Source organism: Schistocerca piceifrons, chromosome 6 (genome assembly GCF_021461385.2).
Source record: "Schistocerca piceifrons isolate TAMUIC-IGC-003096 chromosome 6, iqSchPice1.1, whole genome shotgun sequence".
Classification (NCBI taxonomy): domain Eukaryota; kingdom Metazoa; phylum Arthropoda; class Insecta; order Orthoptera; family Acrididae; genus Schistocerca; species Schistocerca piceifrons.
Genome location: NC_060143.1, coordinates 572,760,692 through 572,779,981, shown reverse-complemented (window position 1 = coordinate 572,779,981; position 19,290 = coordinate 572,760,692). Strand labels below are relative to the sequence as shown.

At 43.9% G+C, this 19,290-nt stretch overlaps 1 protein-coding gene across 1 annotated transcript in view; it reads right to left on the bottom strand.

The window, feature by feature from the left end:
• LOC124803461 (translation initiation factor IF-2) overlaps window positions 1-19,290 on the bottom strand; it is a 562,926-nt gene that overhangs the window by 338,612 nt on the left and 205,024 nt on the right. The window lies entirely within an intron of this gene.

Genomic DNA, 19,290 nt, shown 5'->3' with positions numbered 1-19,290 from the left:
ATATTTCATTGTACGATGTACTAAGGTATCCCTCCTCTACATGCCCGGCTGGAGCGTGAAAGAGTGACTGACTGTAACCACTCTACTTGCTCACTTTTGTCTTCCTGGTAAATACGTAAGAGCAGAAGTATGTAGGCAGATTCTGTCCTGGTAATGGTATCTTCAGTTGTTCTAGGTGGGCACAAGCAAGAGGTGCTGTGGTTTCTTCAATGTATGCGCTAGATAATTTCAACATTTTCATTACGCTTATTTGCATGCACTAGATGTTCCACCTGATGTGTCCCACACCGGAGTGGTATTAGACTTATCGGCGTGATGATATCAAACTTACTCTATCTGCCATTTGCGTTAAACACAAAAATCATCATCATCGTCATCGTCATCAGCATCCTGCACTGTCAGATCCACTCAACCATTTTTCGTAAACCTGCACTGCAGACTTAAATGACATGCGTCTATCACTACATTCCTCTTCCTGATTAGTCTCTGACACCATTATCCTTATATTCAATGAAATATGTATCGGACTGTAATAGTGTATGTGCGTGTGTGTGTGTGTGTGTGTGTGTGTGTGTGTGTGTGTGTGTGAGAGAGAGAGAGAGAGAGAGAGAGAGAGAGAGAGAGAGAGACCGCAGCTGGCGTGTCTGCCATTCATGGGAACCAGTCCCCAAGCGTTCACACAACAGGGGGAAGACGCAACAAACACACCCATCAGATGAAAAGTTCCCTCCCTCTATCTCACCCCAGGCCAATGCTGGCGTCCCTCAAAGTCCAACAGTCGACAGAACAACGTCGGATGGCACCTTATACTAAATCTTATACTCAATTACAATACTTTCTGAAGGTTGCACTGCAACATTCTTCACACTAAGCATACTATTCCTTGATATAATAATATACTTCGGTGCCACGTACGTTCATTGATTTTTTAAAAATATTTTTTCCGTCCACGTATTATGGTTGTTTAAGTTTTTCGAAGGCTGTATCCAAGGTGAAATTGCGAAGGAAACAATTTCTGTTGTAAAAAGATTTTAAATGTATTATATATGGTTATAAACATTTAAGTTCTCCGTCAGTTCAGCTAGTTTGCGACATAATATGTTAGCTTTTTCTCTGCTGAAACCTGATGCTCGCTGCAAACTCTTAGATGCTATATCCTCAGCAATTAATCTTCCACTCTGTTCATAAACTCATCGGAAATGTGCCCAGCCGGTTTTGTTTTTGCCTATATAACCAATGCTTTATTCTCAGTTATTCTGCATATTTATTCACTGCTTTTACTAAAGACATAAGCTGAGTATGTAAAATTTTAACATGGTCATAGAACGCTGCTTCCTGTTCATCGCTGAATGTTCTCTGCAAGAAATCTTATTTTCTGGAACAGGTTTTATGACCACCTCTTTGCTTTCCCGTTAAGCTGTAAGTCCATCACGTAACATGCTTCTTGGAACTGAATATTTCTTACTGTTTGGCCTGTGTTTCATGTTATTTTCATCAAATCAATGTCCTGACTTTTACATCTTTGTCTATTAACGAAAATGCCATAATTTAAGTTTTTATGCTACCTGTTTTGTCCGGTACAACTGTAAACTGCCAGATACAACGCGCACGTACTGCTGGGCTCTTATTTGCTATTACTTGGGCTAGGCGCTGCCACAGCCTAACCTACCGTTGTCTGATACTGTACTACCAGACTACATATAGGAAGCAGCAGCCAAATTGTTCTCTATAAGAGGTAGTGAAAGATCCAGAGGCACCTGGAACAGCACGCCCTTTCTTACACTGCCGGCGGTACTGCGCTATCTCATGGAGACAGGCGTCAGCTATACAACTTGTCATTTAAGGTCCGTTATTGTTTAACTGCAAATAGTGGCGAGATTATCATTTCACACATAGTAACACCACCTTTCTAAAAGCTGAGCACAAGTGGCGATTTGACTAGTACCCGGAGGGAAACACACCCGCCCGGTATTCACCACAGTCGACTTAACAAAAACAAGGAAACTGCAATGGGGGATTTTATCTCAGTCCCCCGTCAAATGCGAGTCCTGGTCATATCAAAATCCAACTGTCTGAAATGAATATCTCTGGAAGAAATGAGAGCCTTAATGAGAAAAGCGTGAGGCCGTTGTCTGGAAACTGCTCTGCTTTCATCGAAGACGGAGCGTTACTCGCTACAAACTCTTGAGACGTGCATTTAATGTACCGAGGAGGTAGTAATATTGTGTGAAGTAGGAGGCCGCTTGTCGTTCATCAGTTACGCACGCACCTATCACAATCAACGCGCACAAGCAGTGAAGCGAAACGATTTCGCGCACGGAGTCATGTTAAAGATTATGGTGGTCTCCAGGCATTTAGAACGACGGTCTAGTTGCCGTGAGTTACTGTTGGCGCTATGTAGGGAGAGTCATTGATGTCGCTAAAAGCTGAATATTCATTTTCAGTCCTTCGTTACTTGGATGAAAGTACTGAATTGGTCATTCTCTACCACCGATGTAACTGTTATACAAAACTTATTAGGAGATGCTGAATGTACTACCGTAAGTGACAGTGGCAATGAAACTGGCGCAATTTTCACTATTAATGATCCATTAACAGTATAGGCAAACAAATGACGGTGTTGGCAGTCTATACACAACATTTTGTTGTGTAACTAATACCCTGAACAGTAATTTCCGTGATTATAAATAATGAGCAACAAAATTGTGACCACCGACCACCACAAGACAAACTCGCCCGCTGCGTTGCGGACCCCTGATGCTGCAAGGTAATGTACCGGCTGATCAAAAAGTCAGTATAGGTTTGAAAACTGAATAAATCACGGAATAATGTAGATAGAGAGGTACAAATTGATACACATGTTTGGAATGAGATGTGGTTTTATTAGAATCAAAAAATTACAAACGTCCAAAAAATGTCCGACAGATGGCGCTTCACCTGATGAGAATAGCAATAATTAGCATAACAAAGTAAGATAAAGCAAAGATGATGTTCTTTACAGGAAATGCTCAATATGTCCACCATCATTCCTCAAGGATAGCTGCAGTCGAGGAATAATGTTGTGAACAGCACTGTAAAGCATATCCGGAGTTATGGTGAGGCACTGGCGTCGGATGTTGTCTTTCAGCATCCCTAGAGATATCGATTACGACACACTTGCAACTTCAGGTTGCCCCAAAGCCAATAATCGCACGGACCTGGGGACCTGGGAGACCAAGCATGACGTAAGTGGCAGCTAAGCACACGATCACCACCAAACGACGCGCGCAAGAGATCTTTCACGCGTCAAGCAATACTTTTTTTTCTAATAAAACCCCATGTCATTCCAAGCATGTGTGTCAATTTTTACCTGTCTATCTACATTATTCCGTGGTTTATTAAGTTTTCAGATTTATACTGACTTTTTGATCACCCGGTACACTGCTCCGCAGAACTCGAGAACAAGCTAGACGAAGTAGCTTAACATGTTAACAGTTCTGTGGAAATGAGAAAGTGCTGGAATTTAGTAGCCACAGGTCTCCCAGTCGTGCAGAAAACTGGTCGTCACATGGCATAAGCTCAGCTAGACAGTGGGGGCAAACGGGGCTGGTCCAGCAAAGACGAGGCAGCTGAAGCGGCGGGGAAAGACAGCGTACGTGCGTTCATCATCAGTGAACAGTCACGGTGCTCTCTAGGGCCGTACATTACAGTATGATCCGGAGTCAGCTTTTGGACGAGTTCACGCGGGGCAGAATTATCGGAAAAATGGGGGACCGGGGAAGTGTGACGAGTGTAGCCCAGGGTTTATCGTATTGCTCACAGTATTGTTTCACGGGCATGGGGACCGTTCCGAATCACAAAGCACTGCTGCCCGAAAGCCGGGTGGTGGTCGGCTGCGGTCAAGTACAGCTGCAAGTGGCCGCTACTTTCTCCGAGTGGCGAAAACGGACCCAAGTCAGACAGCGGGTACAATTGCAGCCACATTTAAGGCGCGCAACCTTGTTCTTCACAGTGACACGGCGACTGCATCAGGATGGGCTCTTTACACGACAGCTAGTGTTTTGTTCCGTTAACGTCCGCACATCGGCGGCATCTTTTGCGATTGTGCCAAGATCATAGGGACTGGACCAGCGAGGAGTACCGTCGCGTGCTCTTCTCGGGTGAGACCAGATTCAGTCTGAGTAGTGGTTCTGGACACGCCCTTATAAGGCGAGAGGTGAAAACAGACAATGCACGCAGGAACGCCTAACTTGTTCGTTTTGGTTGTCCAGGTGTTATTGTGTGGGGAGGTGTAATGTTACTTCGACGTACTGACCATCAGATCTTCGAACACCCTACACTCACATATCAACGTCACTGTGAGTCTCCACTCCTCTCTCATGTGCGTCATTTCGAGGGTGTATTCAGCAATGACTTCATTTTTATAGATTATCCACGGCCACACAGAACGGCGCAGGCTGAGCAGCTCTTGGAATGAGAGCTTGTTCGGCGAAGGCACTGGCCTTCTCGTTCCCCCTACTTAAATCCCATCGAGCACGTGTGGGATGTGTTGGGGAGACGCATAGCAGGACGTTTGCATGCATGAAAACCATCCACCGGTTGTCAAACACCTAGCGGAGGAATGGAAGGCCCTACTACTCGTACTGCTCACCAAAGATGAGGGCAGAGCATGCGTTGCCGTCCGTGCTGACTACATGTCCTGGTAACGACCATGTAGCACCTTTTGTGATGTCCGGGGGAACGTAAGTAATCACCATGACTTCAATATAATTATTGTATTTGAATAAAAGTGCCATTTCTATTCGTCTCATTGCCTTTTTCTGTCTAAATAGTGTACGGTAATGTACAAGTTCTTTCTATGTATCGTCCAAGTTTCATCGATGTTACTTGCCAGTGACATGATGTTAAACTGACTTTCGTCCTTAAGTTTTGCGCAAAGGGCAGACTCTTACGGCCCGACGGCTGGGAACAAGCATCTGTATAACGCCGAGCTTGTCCGATGTTCGCCTGCTGTGTTCGTGAGCGTCTACGGAAAGTGGTTGAAAGACAGTGAGACCAGGTGTAGGTGGCATGGTGTTCGACGTCCACCGCTCATCGCAGACTGTGGAGTTCGGATGCCTGCCCTCGCTGCGAAGCGACATAGCCTGCAATCTGGCAAATCTGGCGACGGAATACAATGTTGGTGCGGGTGCAAGAGTTTCGCAGCACACCGTTACGCTCTCACAATTCAACATGGATCTTCGCAGCAGACATAGATACGTCTTCCCATACTGACCCAATGGTACCGTCCTTTACGATTTTAGTGGACACGGGAGAGTCGGGACTGGACCGTGGATCAATGGTAACGTATTGACTGTTGGAGTAAATCATGTTTCTCATTACGCCACGTTGAGAATCATGTCCGGATACGCCATCATCGTGGCGAATAGCTGCTCGAAGTACGCACCGGGACACGAACGTGGGTCGGTCGGAGCGGTGCTTATTTCTAAAATAAACTCCGCCCGTACATCCCATGAAGACCCAACGGTACCGACAGACTGCCGCGACATCCTCAGCCCGCCGGCGTCGCTGGATGCGGATATGGAGGGGCATGTGGTCAGTATACTGCTGTCCCAGCCGTATGACAGTTTACGAGACCGGAGCCACTATTTCTCAGTCAAGTAGCTCCTCAGTTTGCCTCACAAGAGCTGAGTGCACCCCGCTTGCCAACAGCGCTCGGCAGACCGGATGGTCATCAATCCAAGTGCTAGCCCAGCCCGACAGCGCTCAACTTCCGTTATCTGACGGGCCACGGTGTTACCACTGTGGCAAGGTCTTTGGCCGGGGCGTTAATATGCTATGGGGGCTTCCAGTGGTAGCTGTGGTATTGATCTAAGGTACTGCGATAGCTGTGTAGGTCGGACACAAACTGTACTTGTCACTATCGTACTACAGTGGTTGGAGAAGAATGATACTGAAAACTCACTTGCTACCAAATTCGCTTGATCTGTACCCGCTGGAACTTTTACATTATCGGGCGCCACAAGTGCACCTTCAAACCATCGACCCACCCACGAGACGGACGGCTAGCGCAGCTCTGGTAGCCCACCTGCTGTACGGCGGCGGTGCCACTGCCGGAGCAGAGTAAACAGACCGCGTTCGCCCGGCGGCGAGGCGCAGCTGCCACGAGGGCCCAACGCCGCCTCGCGTCCCTCACACCTCGTCCGTCTGCGGCGCTCCCCGGCGTCTACACACGGCCGCCGAAACAGCGGCAACTGGGCGCTCGCTATTTATACGCCGCTGCCCACCCTCAGCGTTACGTATCGTATTTTGACCTTTTCAGCTATACATTCTGACCACCACCACCACCACCACCAGCACCCAGATAATCATAAAATACGCAAATAATTTGAGCCATCGGCACAATCACACCAGTGCCTAGACTACTGCTGGTACAAGACGTTTCTGACATATTTTGGGTCTCTGAAGAGCTGACTTGCAAAAGTAATGGAGAACTAACGATATTGGTACCGAATCTATAGGTTCAGCCGTCACCATACGGAATGGTGAGCAAACTGATGGCATTCAGAACCTAGGCACTGGCGTTGTACTGTCATCATCAGGCATTGGCTTCTACCGCTAAGCACACACAAGCTCTATATTTTAATGCCAATAATTTTAGTGCAATCCTTTTTCTTTCATACACTGTTGTTGCTGCACGGTAGCACTCAGTTTTGCTGGATGACTAAGCGCTGAGGACGAAAATTTGTCACCCTGCTTACAAGTACAAAGTATCAAATTTAACTTGACCAATTGGCAATGCGTTCATTTAACAGTAAGCATTACACGAATAGCCGGAGTGGGTCATCAGTAATGTACCACGAAATACAAAGCCGTTAACATTTCAGAATTCAGGCTAAGATTATCTCAACAAAGTTTCATGAAGTGTCGCGTGACGAGCTTGGGCAGCCGGTCTGTAGTGACACTTTTTCATTAGTAATAAAATATAAACAACATGATTTAACACTCTTGTTGGCATTGAAAATCTTGTTTTCCATTGCACAGTGTAAGGGGATCAACATTATTTGTTTATTGACACAGGTCGCAAACACGTATATGTAGTGGTTATAGAGACCGAGGCGCCCAGAGCGCTGGTGCCAGTGAAGTTACTTCTGTAGCAGCACAAGAGCGAAAGTCAGAGACGGCGGTCGAGAGACAGCGTTTGAGCGTGTCGCCCACGCGGCAATAAGAGTCATAATTACTATTATTACTGAGGAAGTGTATCTTATATCAAGAGTGGAGACAGATCACAACTGTTTGGATATCACACAAGTGATGGGTTATTTTTGGATTGCACCGTATCTGATTGCAGTGCTGGAATAGCTTGTGACAATAATTCATTTTTGGCCTGTATCAGAATTAACTCATTAACTTATGCTTAAAAAGAATTCACTATGTTAAAACTGAACAGTGACTTTAAGTTAAATTCAAGTCGATATTTGCGTACACCCGTGTTATATTGTTATAACGTGTCGCTTTCCGAGCCCTCCAGCCTTACCCATTTGCTACACTCACGAAGCAACTTTAGGCTGGTTTCTTTGTTTCAATGAACAGTGGTTCAATAGGCAGTGTTTCCCAAAGTGGGGGTAGTCACCCATAAGGGTAAAATGTTATATTTAAAATGAGAGTGGAGGGGGGAGGGCCGGAGAGGGGAGGGGAGGGGATGGGAGGAAAGGAAAGGAATTGCTGATGTCAGCTGCATTGGGACATTTCGCGGAATCAGCGGCGACAAGTTAAACTGAGTGCCGGACCGAAATTGGAATTGAATATCTCCTGCTTACTGGGCAGATGCGTTAACCGCTGCGTCACCGGGACACAGTGTTGTCGCAACTGTGCGGACTCTTTCGGCACACCGCACGGACGACCCGCACGGACGACCCGCACTCCCACGCAGCACCATCTATCCGCGGTCACGGTCCACGTCCTCTGTGTCCGCTACACTGAGATGCCCGCAGGAGGTCTGACGTAGTTGTTTATCCGCACTGAAGAAGGGTTGCCCATCTACGGAAATCAATTATATGAGTGCTTGGTATGTCTTCTTTCGGACATGCCCGAAATAAACATCACGTCTTCAGGTAAAATATTTTTTTCTGGGGTAAAGAACAAAAGTTTCAGTTGCATGTGAGTCACCAAACTAAATTATTTGTGAAATATCATCTCTCTTGTCACTATTTCGTAAGACCGTAACATTGATTACCAATTTACTGTTTTGGTAACTCTTTTAAGATAGTAGCATTAATGGCTGAAGTGTTATACAGGTTACAGCTTGCGGAATGAATGTATGCGGACCACGATATTTTATTTTTACTACCAGTTTCAAGCATTTCAGTTTGCCATCTCAAGGCCCCAATGTACTTCATGCATACATTCAGATGTATCGATATTGGCATACTGCAGCCGTCAGTGTCTGGATATCGCGAATTCGTTATTCGAGTGCTTCTTTCGAAGACTTGACAACGAGTCTTCGAAGGAAGCACTCGAATAACGAATTCGCGATATCCAGACACTGATGGCTCCAGTATGCCAAATATCGATACATCAATGTATACATTTGATCAGCCGCTATTCTGGGTCCACAATGGATCAACAGACACACTACACACGTAGTTTACAACCCGCGTCTACAACACTGTAACAGTAAAAGTGAAGCCCATACACCACATCTGCTTAAATGTCTCACGGAAATGCCTACTCAAAGTTGTGCTTAGTTGCCACAATACACCAGAAATTATTTCATCATTCACTTCGTAACTATACACGATTTAATCGACAGCACAACAGTAACTGTGTATACTGCTACATGTCTTGTATATTATTATTGTTATTATTATTATTATTATTATTATTATTCTTTCTTTTCTCAGACGTTATGTCTGGTCAAAAATGGAAAGTGACGCGGACCTTGATCAAGCGTGACTTCCTTTTAACTGTACGGTATATGTTACATTGCATTTAGGAACTTTCGGGTAATTGAACATGTATCAATAATTACGGATTTCTGTACTTGTATATATAAGTTTGGATGTAGCTGTATTGCATTGATGTACTGGTGGATATTGTGTGGTATGACTCCTGTAGTTGATAGTATAATTGGTATAATGTCAACTTTATCCTGATGCCACATGTCCTTGACTTCCTCAGCCAGTTGGATGTATTTTCAGTTTTTTCTCCTGTTTTCTTCTGTATATTTGTTGTATTGGGTATGGATATTTCGATTAGTTGTGTTAATTTCTTCTTTTTATTGGTGAGTATGATGTCAGGTTTGTTATGTGGTGTTGTTTTATCTGTTATAATGGTTCTGTTCCAGTATAATTTGTATTCATCATTCTCCAGTACATTTTGTGGTGCATACTTTTGTGTGGGAACGTGTTGTTTTATTAGTTTATGTTGTGTGGCAAGTTGTTGATTTATTATTATTATTATTATTATTATTGGCAGCGGCCAGAAAGGATTTGCACCTTGAATTCTTGCAATTTCTGAGAGTTTGGGAGTGCGGAGTCCCGCAATGAAGTGATTTACGAGCAGAAGGGCTAAGTATGGTGCACAAATTTTAATTTGGTTGATCTGAAGTCGGGGGTGGGTGAGGTGTGGGTGAAACAAGTGTCACAAGGGAAAAGTGTTGTGCAGGAGGAATGTTTTGCAAAGAGTGGCTACCCTCAATGTGTTTGGTTGACTTTCTTTTCTAAGAGATTGTTCGTGGCACTGGCGACGCACTTAAGAGTTGCTTCACCACTCTAAGGTGGTGGTTTAGTGAAATACCTACAGAAACTAATCATCATCTTCCGTCAGTTCAGGGACAATTCTTTTCCATTCCGAAGTTTAGTTGGGCGATAATGTTTGGGTGGGGGGGAGTGGGGACTACGCTCAGTGGTGATGGTGTCAAAGGTTGGGATACACTGATGTATGGAATCAGTGACAACATTCCAAGCATTCTGCAGCCAAACACGAGAGCACATTTTAATAAAACAAAACGCATTCCAGGCCAACCTGCAGCCGGTGGCGGCTCGCAGCCTCGGAGTGGCGCCACACTCTGGAGCCACGGCTGGAGCCGCCCAGGCTGGCCACTCCAGCGGCGCCAGACCGCGCTGCCGGCCCACACAGCCCCCAGAATTTATTGCGGCGCTCTCAGGTCGACGCGGCCGGCGATACTCACCAGGTCGCCACTACACCGAGGGGGCTGACCAATCTCGCCACTCCACAGACCGCGGCGCGTTGAACGACGGGCGCATATAGCGGTTTCAGTCAAACTCTGTGCACCGTATGACGCCGGTTCCCAACCCAGCACAGACCATTACCCCTGAGTGCAGTCGGGTATTAGCTACTACCCTCCTCACGGACTATCGACAATATTCCCACCTCACTACACTTCACGACAACAAAAAAATATTTGAAAACATTTTTAAAATAACGAAAGGTAAATGATATTTACTTTTTCTGTGTATCGCATTAAGAATTTCGTTTTTATAAAATAATGGAGCTATTCCCACAACGTCCCGAGTGCTTCCTACAACTCTTTCTTGTAAGAGGAGGCTAACTACACACACTGACAGTAGACACTTGCTACAAAATATGCTTCCTCTGCACCACTGCTCTCCCTAGCGGCACTTTCATCACCCACACCCACACCCACACCCTGCACCCCTATTTAAAATCAACCAAGCCAAAATGTCTGCAATGCACTTAGACCTACTGTTTGCTGGTATCCCCACATGACTGCTGCAATTCGTGGAAATTTGAAGACGTTTGCCTGCAATGCCTTATGTGGCCCCTGCCACCAACAGTAGTAGTAGTAGTAGTAGTAGTAGTAGTAAAAGTTTAGTCCTTACGAAAGCGTAGTTGCCATAACGTAATTAGTGTTACGTTGTTCAAAAATGGTTCAAATGGCTCTGAGCACTATGGGACTCAACATCTGAGGTCATCAGTTCCCTAGAACTTAGAACTACTTAAACCTAACTAACCTAAGAACATCACACATCCATGCCCGAGGCAGGATTCGAACCTGCGACCGTAGCGGTCACGTGGTTCCAAACTGAAGCGCCTAGAACCCCACGCCCACCATGGCCGTCTGTTACGTTGTGCTCTGCTATGTGGAGCTGTGCTGTCGCTTAGTTCCTTTGTTGATGCGAAGTGAAAAATGAAGCAATTTATGATGTATTGCTGGAACCATCTACAACTGTGAAAAGACATTTTCATGAGCTACTGTGGTATATGTGATGTTTATGTCTCAATTTTAGCGTCATAGAGGCATGGTGCAAAGTACAGAGTACGTGCGTATAGTGGGAGGACTGTGAAGATCATGTTCATACAGTCGTTTCACAAGCTGTAACTTCCACTACACTGATCCTCATGTTAAAATAAATATCACACTCTGGTGGTGATAATAGTAATGATATTTAAAAAAATAATTTTCTGGGAAACACCATCGTACACTCTTGTTTTTAACCTTCATAAAATTTCATTTTACCCTTCAGCGGGTAATTACTCTCAGGTTGGAAACCGCTGAATTGCGACATTGTCTGGAAAAAGTAGGGCTCGGGTAACATCCTTAGTTGCCTTAGCCGTAGGGGTGCAGGTGTGACCTACAAAAATACAGAAACTAACGATACTAGTGTCGAATTCATAGTGAAGTAGGCCGCCAGACTAATTTCTTACAGAGCTCATGACGTTTAGCCTCAGAATCAGCGTGGTGGTAAGAGGATGCGATGACAAAGTCTAATTCTGAAGTTGCTACAGAAATTGCGACCAAATTTCTCGCCAAACGGCTTCCTATGAAAGAAAAAAAGTACTGTGTGACTAAGACACCTTTAATTTTCAAGGACCGAGGAGAGGGGGGGGTTGCAGGTACGGTTAGCGAAGAGGCTGACAAGGGCCTCGAAAACCGCAACAAATTGTAGGCTATCCAGGAAAGAATAGAGTGGGATACGATAACCCTTACAAATGAAGGGTAGGTGTGGTTGGGAGATGACACGTAAAAATAGTCGAAAATACAGACGGTGTATATCCTAGTTTTCTGGGTTGCTTGTCTTAACTTTCCGGATGACTTCCACTCCTGGTAACGAGAACACTCTGAAGATAGTCACATTGTGACCGAAACTGGTACGCATTGCAAATATTTTATTGCGGTCAAGACTGTTTTTAATTCGTTTTTGAAAATAATTTCGGGAATCAATAACTTAGTTCTCGAAAGTTACGTGATATCCTTATACCGGGATCGGGAAGGGGGAGGAGCGGGGAGGGGGGAGGGTGTGGGTTGGAAAGAAATGAAGTGACGTTTAAAGCAGAATTATAAACTGTAAAATGCGTGGAGAATTTGCAACAAAACTTTGTACACGAACAAGAAATTTAAAAAAACACCAGGGATGAGGGTGGTGATAAAATATCTACCACACCTAGGCGGGGTGATGCCAAGGTGCTGGGTAAAAATAGAACATGCATACAAATAAAGTTTTTACACTGTAGGTACAATTGCCCTTTCCAGTGTAAGATTGCGATAAGCAAGTAATAAGGCATCGGCGGGCAGTTACCTACCGCAGAGACCAACTTCAGTAATAATGGTTATCACTGGTGGACAGCGGCACGGGCCTTACTTATCGTCGTGTTTCGTATTCCCATTTCAGCAGGTGCGCAGAAGTAAGGTGGTGGCCATATTTTCTACCGAGCTCAAGAGTGCTGACAGAATGGACTCGCAGCAGTAGCCACAAATGAAACAAACTTTCATAGAAAACGCTTTTGCACTGATACTGAATATGACTAAAAGGAGTCACGAAATTGTGCAGCACGCCGTCGCGGTTGCCGACTGGAAGCACAGCGGGCATCCTGAGGACTCGTCTCAGTGTATTTCTGTCCGATGCCGCAGCCTACAGGAATCTTGCTAAGAATAAAACTTTTTCTTTAGACCGAACCTGTTTTATCACAAAAGCTGTATTAGGGTTTTACGGTGATTCAAGTATTACATGTGTAACGACCACCTGCCATTTTTGTAAAGAACGAAATGGCGGTATCGTAAATGAAGAACCAAATTACGGTAGTAATATTTTGCGTTTAGGGGAAAAGTATTCCATGTTGTGGGTTCGTCATTCGGCACACTAAACCGTATTGTGTCAACGCTCATAAACTGAAGTACGATTATTAGGGACACCGAATGACGTTCGTAACTCAGAATTTCTTTCTAGGAATTCCATAGCACTGCATTTCCAATACTGAGTCGTCGACAGCGGCAGAATTACAAGTTTGATTGCGTGGCCATCCTCCGCAGCAAGCATATAAATACTTGTTTTGTAAATAAAACTGCCTTTTCCTGCCGCTACTTAATTTATTTATCTCATACGCGTTTTGCCTTACCTTGTTCTAAGGCATTATCAGTGGGCTCCATAAAGATACCGTTTTGTTAGTTTTAGATTATTGAACAGTTCACGTCGCGATTTTTTTGTAAAAAAGTAATTACTTACGATTTGCTGATCTGCGTTTCCTCTGGTCTGGAGGTCGCACTACCACTTTTATTACTGCCATATAGGCACAACTTTGCGTTCTGACCTCCTCCACACTGTTCGCCACGTTTCTCATTATTTCCTGTGGTGTACTACTTGTTTCCTCCTATTTGGCATGTTTACCTACTTGTTGCCAACTTAACAAAGTACGAAGTATATGTTCAATACTACTATTCATGATGCTTTACCGCGTGCGCGGTGTGTGTGTGTGTGTGTGTGTGTGTGTGTGTGTGTGTGTGTGTGTGTGTGTGTGTGTGTGTGTCATAGATAGATCGCCGACGAGTGTGTAGTTTTTTTTTTTGGGGGGGGGGGGGGGGAGGGCTGGTGGTTTGAATGGTATGGTGTTGTACTAGTTGTTAGCGAGTGGTTGAAAACTTTGGTAACAGCTGATTTGACTTTTCGTTTCAATATTCTGTGGAGGGGTTCCTGGATAAGTGAGGGTAAAGCTGTTGTGAGGTATTATTACTACATTGGACAGTATTATTGTTTTGATCCTCTTTGGGAGCGTTATTCTATTTTTTTATCTATTAGTGTAGATAATGAATTGCTTGGCATGTATACTTGATCATTCAACAGGGTATTCTTCCTGCTTCGGTTTTCTGTATGTGGTAATTTTCTTGCAGGGTTAGGTGTTTTTTATTGTTGATCCTAATTATTTTCATGTCATCTTCTCTAGTGGTTGGTTTGTGGGCATGTTGTCTTAGGTGTTCGGCAAATGTGCAGCGGTTTGTCCCATATTTCCAAGCTCTCGTGTGTTCTTTGTATGTGACATCAAATGTTCTACCTGTTTGTCCTATGTATCTGCCTTCACAAGTGTTGAGCTGTAGTTGATATATAACTGTTTTCTGGTATGTGTGTGTTTTTTGTCAGTTTTGGGGAGCATTTTTGTATAGAATTGTCTTGTGTATGCTATGTTTATTACCCGTCTTTTGGAAATGTTGGTGATTTTATGGGTGAGTTTGCATTCGTATGTCATTGTGTACCATATTACGTTTTCTTTCATCTTTTTCTGATTTACCTTCTCTAGTTGTTATGGGACTGCATGTTTGTGTTTGATTCTGTTGTGTTGTGGTCTGTAGTTTGGTGCTTACTGCTTTTATCTTACTTTTAATTTTGTTGTTTAGCTTTGTGACTTATTATTGTAACCATTATTTTGTGCCGTCTGCATTATTAAGTCCAGATCTTTTTGGCAGCTTTCTTTGGTGAGCGGTACTGTGTTGAGTCTACGGAGCACGTGTCGAAGTGCTGCTTGCTTTCGTGAGTGTGGGTGGTTCTAGGATTGGGGACTGATAATGTCCGTTGCTGTGGGTTTACGGTAAATTTCAAACATATGCTTATTATTATGTTTTTTTATTGTTATGTTTTTTATTGTTATATCCAGAAAGTTAATTTCGTTGTCCTGTCCTCTTTCAACTGTGAATTTTATATTTTTATGTATCTTGTTGGTGTCAGTATGTAGTTCTTCAATTTTTGTTTGTGTTTCATCTATTAAGCAAAGGATGTCATCCATATACCTGAACCAATGTAACATGTTGTTTTCTTTTGCTACTATTTTTGTGAAAATGATCTGTTCAATGTGGCTTACAAAAATATTTGCTAAGGCTCCTGAAACTGGGGACCCAATAGTTAATCCATCTTCTTGTAAATAAAATTCATTGTTGAATTGGAAGTGACTTTGTTCTGTTATAAACTTTATTAATGTGCGAATTTCCCTAATCTGTTCATCGGGGAGTTGACTATATGTATAAACGGAGCACGGTACTTTGTTAAACAGTCAGTTTAGTTTAATGTGCGAAATCCAAGGGCTAGAAGGCTTATTAAAGGCCAGGAGCGTGACGAGCCGTAGAGAACATCCACGTCGGCGAGAACAGTGACGTAGCCTTTTGGAATTTCCGGCAGCGCATGCATGACTTACAATGGCCAGGGCGCCATTACCCTTTTGCCGCGTGCGGCCTGCGATAGTCGGGAGCTGCGCCGACTGCTGCTGCAGCTGGCCCGAAGACAATAGCCGGCCCCGTATGTTAATGGCTTGCAGCCTGGCCTATTAATTACGCAAGAGCCCGCGAGTGGGCGCTCGCGAACTCACGTTATGAGCTCTACATGAACGATACACGCTCTCGCTGCTTCTTTCCGTCTGGAATAAAACAAGCGCGTAAGCTGCTCGCATACTGGTCACCGGTCCGACATCTCTGATTTGTAATATCTTCGTTTAATTTACATTATTTCTGTTGCCAGATTCAAAACAGTTTTTTTGACAGCCATCGTGATCCTCTCAGCTGAGACCGATACCCGTGTAATTTCTTTCATCCGGTTGCAGTGGGCTGTTTGCATCAAGGCAGATTGTGGGGTGCGGGGGCAGATAATGGAGAGAATATACATTATACATGCGTTTAGTGCAGCCGTGAAGAGAGATTATTCCCAGGTCTCATAAACGCTCACATGAGGAAGTGCGGAGGAAAGAGTGTACAACTACCGACAACAGCGTTTATTTATACCACACTAATGGCCGTTTTGAAGGGGTCCTATGATGAAACACATCTCTGACGTTTGTTGACTTTTGTAAAATTGCACTTGCTGTAATTATATTAAAAACTGCGCTAAGTTACTAACTAGTGATAAAGCATAAAAGACTGTCATAATTTTTTAAAGGAAAGGGATAGTTAAGGCCAAACACAGCCAAACAATAGTTTTTTTTTCTGAAAAGAATTGTATATAAACCTACATTACAATCTTTACTAGAACGAAAATATTATTACCAGCATCCAGTGTAGTAACTAAATATGAGAAAGTGAAATACTTCATTTAATGGAATTACGTGGCTTTTTCATAGCTTAGATCTTTGTTGAAACTTCCTGTCAGATTAAAACTGTGTGCCGGACCGAGATTCGAACTCGGGACCTTTGCCTTTCGCGGGCAAGTGCTCTACCGGTTCGAGTTCGAGTCTCGGTCCGGCACACAGTTTTAATCTGCCAGGAAGTTTCATATCAGCGCACACTCCGCTGCAGAGTGAAAATCTAATTCTAGATCTTTGTTTCTTTGTTTAATAGCTGGCTAAATCAAACTTACGATTCCAGAGGTTTGTGGTTCAAATGTCTTACAATACTGCGTCTTTTAGTTCCTCCCACCTTTTCGGAATGACATTTACAGATATGAAGTATGGTAAGTCTTCACGGTGAAGCGGTCAGCTGCAACTGGCTACTCAAGTCCATTCACAGGTTGGGAAATCATAGCTACTAAAGCACCTAAACAAATATTCGGGTTAAAGAGGTTTTATGGGCCTCTGAAGTCAAAGACAATGGAACAGAAGTATATAATGCATACGATGAACACAAAAAAGATTTGTGGTTTGCAATCTACATTAAACTGTGAGGAATGAACAAACTTTTCGCACAAAGTGAAGACTATCCCTGCCTGATATGAGGAAATGGCACCAAATTAAGCAAGCTATTTGAAATGCCACCGTCACTGCTTTGTATCTCATCACGACCGAAGCATAGGAACTTACTAGCATTAAAAAAATTTGCAAGTGCTATGGGAGTTATCGAACTTCATTTTTCTTAGACAATATTTACAGGTTCGAAGTAAAATGTTTAAAGGCCGTCAAGGTATTAAAAGTATCAGTTTCCCTTTCTTGTACTCTGCCAGTTGCAAAACGCTGGGATGAGATTCCAGTGCTGAGTGGGAACTTGTTTTGTACGATCAAGGTGCAGCATTGTAAACGAAACAAATTAACGGGTGAATATCTGATGTCGGCACCACGGCGTAGTATGTTCAGGCCCGTAAACAAGACCGTCGCTACTAATCGCACGTAATAGGTCTGTCGTAGTCAAACAGCAGTTAAATGTCTGTAAAGATGTAATTCACTTTCGACACAGAAACAGAACATTTGCTGTGCTTATGCAGCTCGGAATTATTGATACAGTATGTGGGGCCTTCCATGTACCGTATCGACACAGATATGAAGTTTGTGAGGGACATTCGGCATAGTCTAAAGAATGAAATAAAGGCATCGCCCACACCTGTTACTAGGAGGCTCATTCCCTTCGCTTTTAAAGTAGACTACAAAATGAAGCGTCCCTAAGTATGGAATACCATTTTCATTTATGCCCGACAACTGTTGGCGTTAGAAATGTCTTCCGCGGCATCTACGCCTGATCTCACCGGAAGAGTGATAGCCGTGGCTGGCGGCCGACTCGCTGCTTTCTCCTCTTTGGCGAGTCTTCCTCCCCGCCCACCGGCGTCACGACACCGTACAACACGTCCCACGTTGTCTGGCACGTCTCTGACTTATCACGCACTCTTCTCATGACGTTTGAAGGCAAAAGTCGCCACTCACAATACATACGACAGACTGCAACGAAGCCGCTTAAAACAAATCGTACTTAAGCTTGGCACCGTTACGATTACCCCAGTAAAACTATCCGTATGACAACTTAGGCAGCGGACAGGACAACTAAGATTGACTGCAGTGAAGTAACTCGGCCGGCACCTTTGCTCTGGGAAACTCGGGAAAGATTGATATTGTTTTCTGTGAGATGTAATTAATAAAAGTTTATATCGTGTATTAACATTAATCAAATCTAAATGCTAGAAAGTGTTTTCTGGGGATATATACGTGGAGTGTGTCCTTGCAAGGAAGTGAAACGTGGACCATAAGCTCAAACGAGAAGAGACTGAAAGGTTTTGAAATGCGGCGTTACAGAAGAATGCTGAATGATGGGTAGATCTGGTTACTAATGAGGACGTACTGAATCGAATTTGGAGAAAAATGCTTTTATGATACTGGCTCGGTTGACGGGGCACACCCTGAGGCATCACTGAATGGTTAATATGCTATGGAGCGATTTGTAGAGGGAGACCATGTGACGAATACAGAACCAGGTTTAAATGGACGTACGGTGAAAACGGAAACAAGAACGATATTGTGTGTACAGTATAAATGAAATCATCACGTTCTCAATTTACTGTCATTTGATCAACAGCATACTACCACTTTGTCCCTGACGTAGCTTCTACATCCTGCCATTGTGGTGCCTGTCTTGCACTGCAGGACCGAACGAATCTCACCACATTAAGGTGCGGGCTCTGAACGTAAGCAACTACTCGCCTCGGAGCATTTGTGCACAAATCATTTAACACACAGAAGTACTAATATGTGGCCTCTAGCATCTTTGAGACAGATCTTATATTTTGAAGAAAAAAAAACCACGTTTCTCTTATTTTGAAACAATTTAAAGACAAAATATTGTTACAACAGAATGGGCCAGGAGAGAACATACCGGAAACGGTGACAAGAAGAAGGAACAGAATGGCAGAACGTATGTTTGGACGTCAGGGAGTAGCTTCGATGCTACTTTATGTTGCCGTAAAGGGTGAAAACTGTACGTAACGACAGACATTGGAATAAATTCAAGAAATAACTGAGGATGCAGGGAGGAAATGGTACTGTGAGATGGAGGCCTCAGAGGATAAGAATTCGTGGCGGGCCGCATCAGAATCAATCAGAAGAACGTAACCTTTTCCGAGCCTGATGCCTTTGTTAATTTTTAAAATCTCATGATCGATATTAGCACCATTATTCCTGCTATTTCTGTGCAAAACATTTGTATACTGGAGTGATATATTGCTATTGCGGTTGAAATTTGCGTTCTTCCTCCTGGTGTTACGATTGTAGTGCTGCCCATGCGCCTTGATTAGTGAATACATCAGCACACTGTGTGATGATTGCTGAGAGGCTACTCGGACCCGTTCCTCTTCCACTGGCGTTCGAGCTGTCCGGTACCCT